The sequence below is a fragment of the Acomys minous genome (assembly GCF_964271855.1).
Source record: "Acomys minous genome assembly, chromosome: 6".
NCBI classification, from domain to species: domain Eukaryota; kingdom Metazoa; phylum Chordata; class Mammalia; order Rodentia; family Muridae; genus Acomys; species Acomys minous.
In genome coordinates this window covers 105,140,377-105,150,701 of record NC_140487.1, presented here as the reverse complement: position 1 = coordinate 105,150,701, position 10,325 = coordinate 105,140,377, and the positions used below count along the sequence as shown (strand labels likewise).

General features: G+C 49.7%; 1 long non-coding RNA gene across 1 annotated transcript; it reads left to right on the top strand.

Moving 5' to 3' along the window:
- Nucleotides 1–4,955: 4,955 nt before the first annotated feature.
- On the top strand, nt 4,956–9,817 carry LOC311600826. Its single transcript, XR_014780371.1, has 3 exons — nt 4,956–5,513; nt 6,740–6,914; nt 9,535–9,817. It is a non-coding gene; the product is annotated as an uncharacterized lncRNA (long non-coding RNA).
- The last annotated feature ends 508 nt before the right edge of the window (nt 9,818–10,325 follow it).

Genomic DNA, 10,325 nt, shown 5'->3' with positions numbered 1-10,325 from the left:
CCCACTTGGCCCGAACAACCGCCCGCGGGAGGAGGGCGCTGGCCCTGCGGCCCTGGGGGCGGGGAGAGGGTGGGAGGGGGCGGGAGGAGGGTGGGATGAGGGGGCGGCCCAGCAGCACTTCCCGAACCTTCCTGCCATCTCTCTCTACCTTTCCTTCTGGCCTGGGTTCCGTGTTGAGGAGAGGAAGAGGACTGTGCAGTCCTAGGGAAGCAGTTCCTGGGTCCAATCGAGGCAAGAGGAAGTTTTAGTGGTGGGGTACCCACTGGGACCCAGCGCCCCTCGTGTCCTCGCCCTGCACCGATCCCTGATCCCCACCCACGCAAGGCCTTGGAACCCCGCCATTCTCTTAGTGTCCCGCAGCTGTCGTGAATGGGTGGGGCAGGGCGCCTGCTCGAGGTGGGGGGGGGGCGTTACTCGCCACACCCCATGCGTCTGGGGACAGCTGGGGGGAGAGGGGCAGACACAGCTGGGATTAGAGGAAGGGGGAGGGGAAACTGCAGAAAGGCCTGGAAAGTTGAGTCTATTTAGCTCAGGGCTCCTCCCCTCTCCCTGGGAGGTTTCTTGGGGTCTTAGGAGACCTACTTCGGTTCCAAGGCATAATCCTACCCTAAATCCTCGGCCCTCCACTGTCCGGGTCAGACTTCCACACTGAAGGAACTCTTCCCCTCCCCCTACCCCCCCTACCCCCCCCCCCCGCAAGAGTTGCTGGGCCCCTTCCCAGACCTGGGCCCCAGGCATTCTTGCTCGGATTTTTTTCCCCCCACTTAGTCCCGTGTCAGGGAGGAGGGCTTTGATTCAATTGCAGAAGAATGCTTGTGCACCCAGCGGGCCCAGGCCAGAAGGCTGGACACCACCGACACCGGTTCATCAGATCCTAGAGCCTAGGGCCTGGATGGGGATGGAGAAGGGAGAAACGATGCTTGTGCGTTGTGATCCATGTGCCCACAGCTGGCAACATCTGGCGAAGGATGTGTGGAGCAGGAGGTGGACGTGGGGCGGGGGGGTGTATCCCCAAGTGTGACTCCGGTCCTGAGTGGGTGTATCATCTTGTGTGAGTGTGACCGGGCTGACATGAGCTGGGGTGGCAGCTGAGGGATAGAGGGACAGGTATGTGACTGTGGCTGTGCGCAATCTAGGGGCCCCTCCTGTGTGGCTGTGTATCTTTTTGTAGGGTGCAAGGAGGAGTAAGCGCCACGCCCAGAGCAACCCAACCAATATACCCATGTAAGGTATATGGGAGAAAAAGAGTTTTGGAGACTGCTTCGTCATTTTCTGACTTTACCCCTGAAATATTCCAGGGGAGGACGTTGGCTGCCTGCTGGACAGCTGTTGCCTGTCAGAGAGAAGGAAAGGGAGCAAGGGCAAGGCCTGCCAGCCTGCTGTTTACCCAAGGTACTAGGCAACAGGCGGCAGGGGTGGCGTTCACAGGGGTTGCGCCTTCCCCTACGGCCCTCTTGCCCAGGAGCTGGCAGGGATGTCCCCAAGGCTGCATCCTTAACTCCTAGCAGGTTCCCACTAAGCTTCTTCGGGTGAAAAACTGAATCCCTACTAAGTCCCAGAATCTCCTTCGCGCTTGGACGTTTGTCCTTGCCGCGGTCTATGTCTAGGTCTAGAACGCGCTGTCGTCCCTCAGAGCTCAGCTCATGTGTCATCTCCTTGGAGAAGCGCCCCCTACAGGATCCACACATCCACTGTTTCCATAGCCGCCTTATCCCTCACACAGTATGCAGCGCAGTAGGAAAACATTAGGGTTTGTTTGGGGCTGGCCCGATGGTCCAGCGGTTGCAGGAGCTGGCCTCCCTGCTTTTACCTTAGGCAACTCACAACAGCCTCTAACTACAGCTGCGGAGAGATCCCCCACTTCAGGCCTCCTCAGGCATGTGTAGTTACTCACACATAGACATACAGACATATAATCAAATAAAATAAATCTCAAGCCAGGCGTGGTGGCATAGCCTTTAATCTCAGCATTGGGGGGGGGGGGGGCAGAGGCAGGCAGCCCGGTCTACAGGGTGAGTTCCAGGACAGCCAGGGCTACATAGAGAAACCCTATCTCAAAAAGGATAAATAAGTAGATATCTCAAAAAAAACAAACAACCCAATAGGGTTCATTTGGGTTTTTTGTTTGTTTGTTTTTGTTCTTTTGAGACAGAGTTTCTCTGTGTGGTCTTGGCTATCATGGACTTGCTTTGTAGACCTCGAACTCACAGTGACCCGCCTGCCTCTGCCTCCCAAGTGCTGGGATTAAAGGTGTGTGCCACCAACGCCTGGCTTCATTTGTTTTGTTGTTGTTGCTGCTTTGTTTTGTTTTGTTAAGATTTATTTATTTATTAAGTATACAGTGTTTTAGCTGCACATAAACCTGCACACCAGAAGAGGGCACCAGATCTCGTTATAGATGGTTATGAGCCACCATGGGGTTACTGGGAATTGAACTCAGGACCTCAGTGCTCTTAACCTCTGAGCCATCTCTCCAGCCCCATAGTGTTCATTTGTAACTACCCCCTTTTATGCTTCCTCTGCTAGAACAGAAGGGCCCATGGGAGAAGGGACTGTTTGGCTAACTCAGTGCTGTGCCCTCAGAAACTAACACCGGGCTCTGTGTGCAATAGAAAAAAATTTTTAGATGGTCTTGGTGGGTAAGAACACGTTGCCGACCAACCCCGGCTACTGAATTTAATCTCAGAACCCATGTAAAGATGGAAGAAAATAAGTTGTTTGTTGATCTGTGGCACACATACTATCATGTCTATACTTACACATCATGCGTGCACACACACACACACACACACACACACATGCACACACATACACGATAATAAAAAGTAACCAATAAGCCAGGCATGATGGTGCATGCCTTTAATCCCAGCACTGGGGAAGCAGAGGCAGGCGCATCTCTGTGAGTTCGAGGCCAGCCTGGTCTACACAGTGAGTCCAGGACAGCCAAGGCTACACAGAGAAACCCTGTCTTGAAAAACAAAAAAGAAGAAAAAAATAGGATGGATGATGCTATCTAGACCAATTCAGGCAACATTCTACACTGGCTCCATTAAAGAGTTCCAGTGGACCCTGGCAGACACACACACACACACACACACGCACACACACACACACGCACACGCACACGCGCACACACACACACACACGCACACACATGTCCAGATTGCATCCACCCAGGTGGCATTTGGTGGGCAAGGTCAAGGTCACGGGACTCAGTCCCTTGGCACACAGCCACATTTGGTCTATGCTGGGGCTGTCTCAGAGCAAATGGCTTTCTTGGCCCAGCTCTCCAAGAAGCTCATTGTGCAGAAGATGCCAGAACCTTCACCTGGGAATGCAAGCTTGCATAGAGAGTGCTGCCTTACACTAGGCGAAGCGATCTATTGATAGGTACGGGCACCCAGGGGCCCAGGGTTAGGAGAGGTCCCTCCTGGGACAGCCTCATGAACAGGGAGAATAAGAAAAGGATTTTTGAGCTGGGCATGGTGGTGCAGAGCTTTAATCCCAGCACTCAGGAGGCAGAGGCAGGCAGGTGGATCTCTGTGAGTTCGAAGCCAGCCTGGTCTACACAGTGAGTTCCAGGATAGCCAAGGCTACACAGAGAGGCCCTGTCTTGAAGAACCAAAAACATGGGGCGCGGTGGCACACGCCTTTAATCCCAGCACACAGGAGACAGAGGCAGGCAGATTTCTGTGAGTTCGAGGCCAGCCTAGTCTATAAAGCGAGTCCAGGACAGTCAAGGCTACACAGAGAAACCCTGTCTAGAAAAACAAAAACAAAAACAAAAACAAAGGAAGAATGGAAAAAAGAAAGAAAGAGGAGAGTGTTCCCACACTTCCCCAGCTATTCTGGGGACCGGACCCAGGGCCTGGCATGGGCCAGGTGGCACTGCAGCACTGAACCACAGCCAGAGAAGAGATAAGGCTATTTATCAAGCTCCCTCAGTGAGCTCCCTTGTTGGCAGACATGACAGCCCTCTCTGATTGGCTTCAGCTGCTGTGTGTGTGTCCCACCCATGAATTCAGCTCTCAGTAGGTTTCCTGGCAAGGCTGCCTCCCCTCACTCCTCTGGCTCAGGGCAGTGTCTGTTGCAGGCCGGCAGAGCCCCAGTTGCGGCCCCGTTCCTGCACACCCCTCCGTGAATAGCCCTTCCATACGCCCTCTCCTAGCAAAGGCCTCAAGGGTGCCTGTTTATAGCTGGGCATGGTGGCGCACGCCTTCAATCCCAGCACTGGGGAGGCAGAGGCAGGAGGATCTCTGTGAGTTCAAGGCCAGCCTGGTCTACAAAGTGAGTGCAGGACAGCCAAGGCTACACAGAGAAACCCTGTCTCAAAAAACAAAACAAACAAACAAACAAAAAACCAACAAAAAGAAAAAAAAAGAAGAAAGAAAGAAAGAAAAAAAAGAAAGAAAAAGAAGTAGCCAGGCATGGTAGTGCACGCCTGTAATCTCAGCACTCGGGAGGCAGAGGCAGGTAGATCTCTATGAGTTTGAGGCCAGCCTGGTCTACAAATTGAATCCAGGATAGCCAAGGCCACAAGAGAACCCCTGTCTCCAAAAAAACAAAACCAAAAAAAAAAAAAAAAGGGAGGGGATTGAAGGGGGAAAAAAAAGTTAATTGGAATTTGTTCTTTGGACTTCCATCCATCAAATGTATATATGTGTACATGGGTATATACCCAGATACATGCATATGTATATATGTACAGCAGCTGGAGAAGTTAGAAACTTTTTCATCCACAAGGATGTGTGTATGTGTATATATGTCTGTGTGTAAGGTTGGGTTGGAACTCGCTCTCTGGAGTGAATGTGTATGTATGTATGTATGTATATGTGTGTATGTATGTATGTATGTATGTGTGTGTGTGTATGTGTATGTATGTATGTATGTATATGTGTATGTATATGTATGTATGTATGTATATGTGTGTATGTATGTATGTGTATGTGTGTGTATATATGTATGAATGTATATGTGTATGTATGTATGTATATGTGTATGTATGTATGTATGTGTATGCATGTATGCATGTATATGTGTGTATGTGTATGTATGTATGTGTGTATGTATGTATGATATGTGTGTATGTATGTATGTATATGTGTATGCATGCATGTATGTATGTATGTATGTATGTACATATATGACTAACATAAGAGGAGTTTGTTGGAACCTACCTGCTGGAGTCTGTCTTACTTTACCATCGTGTGTGTGTGTGTGTGTGTGTGTGTGTGTGCGCGCGTGTGTGTAAGCCCACGCTAATAGCCATCAACTCTAGCCCACGCTCAGATATCTGCCCTGTGCCAGGAAGCTATCAGCACTGGCCTGACGTCAGCAATTCCATTCTGGCCCTTCAGTTCACCCTCTCAGTGGAGGCCACTGTCTGTAACAACCATTTCAGCCCAGGAAGTTACCCTCTGAGAAAGGCTGCTCAGCTGACCAGCCAGCTGTCCAGCTACGCCCTGACTCAGTTTGCCCTGTGGTGTCAAAGCCGGTTTTCAACAAACCCCCAGGTTGGTTGGTTTGTTTGTTTTTGTTTTTTGTTCTTTGAGACAGGGTTTCTCTGTGTAGCCTTGGCTGTCAAACTTTGTAGACCAGGCTGGCCTCGAACTCACAGCGATCCGCCTGCCTCTGCCTCCCAAGTGCTGGGATTAAAGGCATGCGCCACCACCACCCAGCTGGCACACTCTTCACAGGACTGCTGTGACGGGATGAGAGGCCGCGTCAGGGGCTGGCGGGGGCTAAGGTGCTCGGAAAACTCCATCACTTAACACAGATGATGTCACTCTGCTTGGTTTCCTTGTGCCGAGGGGACCCTCAAACTGTCCAGAGGTGGGAGAGAAATGCCCTGCAGGACTCTCTGCTCACCTTGTCTAGAACTGGGGTAAGAATCCAGGCTTCAAAGCCAGGGTGTGGAGGCAGAGGTAGGCGGATCGCTGTGAGTTCGAGGCCAGCCTGGTCTACAAAGTGAGTCCAGGATGGCCAAGGCTACACAGAGAGCTCCTGTTTGGAAAGAAAAAAAAAAGAATCCAGCTTCAGAGGCTATATGGAGCCTCACACTCTGCCTCTGTGTTCACTGGGTGCCCTTGGGGAAGTGACTCCACCCACAGGCTCTGGTCTCTGCAAATTTGGGCAACCTGCCTTATATCACAGTTTTAGTGTGAGAATAAACTCGAAAAGTATTTCAACTAGGGCCCAGGAATTTTAGTTATCATTGTCTATTTAAAAACTCCTTCTGTGGGGAGTGGTGGCGCACACCTTTAATCCCAGTGCTCGGGAGGCAGAGGCAGGTAGATCGCTATGAGTTCGTGGCCAGCCTGGTCTACAAAGTGAGTCCAGGACAGCCAAGGCAACACAGAGAAACCCTGTCTGGAAAAATAAAAACAAACAAAAACAAAACCAAAAAACCTTTAAGCCCTTCCTTGGGTAGTAGCACAGTCCTTTAATCCCAGCACTAGGGAAGCAGAGGCAAGTGGATCTCTGTGAGTTCAAGGTCAGTCTTGTCTACAATGCAACTCTAGAACAGTAGAACAGCCAGGGCTGTTATACAGAGAAACTCTGTCTGTGGGGGGTGGGGGAGTGGGAAGAAAGGAAAATGAAACCAAACCAAACAACGAAAAAAAGAAAAAACCGGGAGGGCGGGGGTTGGGGGTTGTGCTCTGCGTAGTACACAGACAATAAGACTCAGTAAGTACTTTTCCCTTCATTTCCCTTTTCCTCCGTGATCTGCCATCCACAGGTAAAACCTGCCTGCAATGTCTAGCGCAGCCTACAGGGGGCATCACAGACACCACCTTTCCCACTCCGGCGCTCAGCACAGCGGCACATGTGTTTCCTTTCATGACCGCGTGGGGGCGCACCGGACTGCCTTTTCTGTACCTACTGTGCAAACAGCCTGGAGGCTGGAACCCAAGGTGAGCCCAGTCCTCAAAGCAATAATTAGTAATAAATAGGGCTGGGGGTGTCATTCAGTAGACAGAATGTTTGTCTGGCATGCAAGAACCCCTAGGCTTAATCCTCAGAGATGCATAAACCTGGTGTGAGGCATGCCAGTAATAGCAGCACTCAATTGAGGCAGGAAGATCAAAAGTTCAAAGTCATCCGTAGCACCATGGCTGAGCTAGGGGCCAGTTTGGGTTACATAAGACCTTGTGTTAGGCACACACACAGAAATAGGAACGCTAGCCAGGCGTGGTGGTGCATGTCTTTAAATCCCAGCACTCGGGAGGCAGAGGCAGGCGGATCGCTGTGAGTTCAAGGCCAGCCTGGTCTACAGAGTGAGTCCAGGACAGCCAAGGCTACACAGAGAAACCCTGTCTTGGAAAAAAACAAATAAACACACAAACAACCCAAATAGGAATGCTTAGAAACCAGCAAGGGTTAGGTGTATAGTTCTTAGAATGCACAAGACTCTGTGTTCAAATCTCCAGCTTCACAAACAAACAAATAACAATATAATAACAGCGCCGGCTGCAACAGTCAGAAAGGAACTTTGGAAAGCTATGGGCTGTGGACAGGAAGGAACAAGCCAGACATTAGACTCAGAAGACTGGAGTCCAACCCAGCCTCCTCAGCCTCCTGTCTCTCTGTACTCTTGGGACTGTGTTTCTTCCGCTTTAAACCGGAAAAGACTGTACTACCGGTCTCAGGAGGAATAAAGGAATTCCTGCACAACAGCTCAGCAGCCGCTGCAGCTCTTACCTGCCCCCTGAGTGGGAGACTACAATTAAATCCTTTTCCGTGTGAGCGTCACTGGGGCTCCTCTCAGCCTCCCTGGAACTCCCAGCTACTTACTTAACTCCTAATACAGTCATAGGCAGACCGCTAACTCAGCAGTTTCTTCTGTCTTTTCTGGAGTGTTCCACCAGGCTCTTAGGCTCCTTTAGACACTGTGCCTCTGTTCCCGGGTGCAGATTTGATCTGTAACCGTCTCCAGCCCTCTTCAGCCACCACACTTTTCCACAGGAAGCTCCCCCTGCTAGTGCCCATCTACGGCCTCTAGACTGTTTTGTTTTGTTTTTTGAGACGGGGTTTCTCTGTGTAGCCTTGGCTGTCCTGGACATGCTTTGTAGACCAGGCTGGCCTCGAACTCACAGCGATCCACCTGCCTCTGCTTCCCGAGTGCTGGAATTAAAGGCGTGCACCACCATGCCCGGCTCATGTTTTTTGTTTTTGTTTTTGTTTTTTTTGTTTTGTTGGGTTTGTTTTTTTTTGTTTTTTTTTTTTTTGTTTTTTCGAGACAGGGTTTCTCTGTGTAGCCTTGGCTGTCCTGGACTCGCTTTGTAGACCAGGCTGGCCTCGAACTCACAGCGATCCACCTGCCTCTGCTTCCCGAGTGCTGGAATTAAAGGCGTGCACCACCATGCCCGGCTCATGTTTTTTGTTTTTGTTTTTGTTTTTTTTGTTTTGTTGGGTTTGTTTTTTTTTGTTTTTTTTTTTTTTGTTTTTTCGAGACAGGGTTTCTCTGTGTAGCCTTGGCTGTCCTGGACTCGCTTTGTAGACCAGGCTGGCCTCGAACTCACAGCAATCCACCTGCCTCTGCCTCCCAAGTGCTGAGATTAAAGGTGTGTGCCACCACTGCCCGGCTAGTTTTTAAATTTTCTCTCTCTCTCTCTCTCTTTTTTTTTTTTAAATAAAGATTTATTTATTTTATTATTACATATACAGTGCTCTGCCTGCATGTACACCTGCAGGCCAGAAGAGGGTATTAGATCACATTATAGATGGTTGTGAGCCACCATGTGGGTGCTAGGAATTGAACTCAGGACCTCTGGAAGAGCAGCCAGTGCTCTTAACCTCTGAGCCACCTCTCCAGCCCCTAGTTTTTAAATTTTTAAAAATTATTTTGTATGACTGTTTCGCCTGCATGAGGATAAATTTATGTCTGAGGATGTAAGCATGTACACCTCATGTAAGCAGTGTCCTCAGAGTCTGTTGAAGCCCTCGGGCCTGCAGTTACAGGTGGCTGTGGGCTACCACGTGGGTGCTAGGAATCAAAGCCAGGTTCTCTAGACCAGCAGTCTAAGAAGGTATCATCTGTCCAGCCATGAGTTCAGACAGACCCTGGAGCGCATTGGGTACTTGTAGCTGACCCCCGTCGCTGCGAGTCCAAAAAGTTTGGAGGTCCTGGGGCCCGTGCTCGGTACCAGAAATCCTACCGATAAACCCATTTCAAGGTTCAGGGTTACCTTTGTAATAAACATCCTAGGGTTTAAAAAAAAAAAAAAAAAGAATGACCTTGAACTCCTGATCCTCTTGCTCACTCTGCCATGACTGACTCCAGATTCCTTCCTGAACATAAATAAATTCCCTCTGGTTACACAGTTGTGGCCAGCCCAGGAATGAGCATAAGCCTGTAAATGCTGGGGTGTTTGCCTCTGAAGTGTGGGGGATACTGGGCAGGGGAGGTGTTGGGAACGTGGACTGTGTACAGCCTGGGTTGTCCTGTGAGACTGTTGTACAACAGCCGTCTAATTTCCTAGGCTCCTGAAATGGTATTCCTTTTTTTTTTTTAATTATTTATGTGGGCTGGAGAGATGGCTCAGAGGTGAAGAGCACTGTCTGCATTTCCAGAGGTCCTGAGTTCAATTCCCAGCAACCACATGGTGGCTCAAAACCATCTCTAATGTGATCTGGTGCCCTCTTCTGGCATGTAAGTGCACATGCAGATAGGATACTCATATACATAAAAATAAATATTTTAAAATTTTATTTATGGCCAGGCAGTGGTGGCGCACGCCTTTAATCCCAGCACTCGGGAGGCAGAGGCAGGTGGATCGCTGTGAGTTCAAAGCCAGCCTGGTCTACAAAGGGAGTCCAGGACAGCCAAGGCTACACAGAGAAACCCTGTCTCAAAAAAACCAAAATAAATAAATAAATAAATAAATAATAAATAAAATTTTATTTATGTTAAATTTTTATTTGTGTGTGTGTTCCCGTGGAGGCCAGAAGAGGATGTTGGATTCCCTGAAGATGGAATTACAGGTGATTGTGAGCCAGCTGACTGATACGGGGCCTGGAAATGAAACTCAGATCCCTGAGAAATGATTTGTGTCTCTTTTTCCAGCCTGGTAACCCCGAGAGAGGGTGAATTTCCCCTAAGGAAATTCAAGATGAAGTAATTCCATGTCCCCAAGTCGTTGGGGGCCTTGGGACTAAGTGTGCCTCCCCACACTTGGGTCGGCCTGCGTCTCACATCAGAAGTGGGGCCCTTGGGACACAGCGTATCTCTCTCTAGCTCACTAGTCCTGGAACTCCAGGGGACAAACTGGCTTTCCCAGAATAAGCGGGGTGCTGTTCAATGCAGAGCATTCGCCTACCAGGTT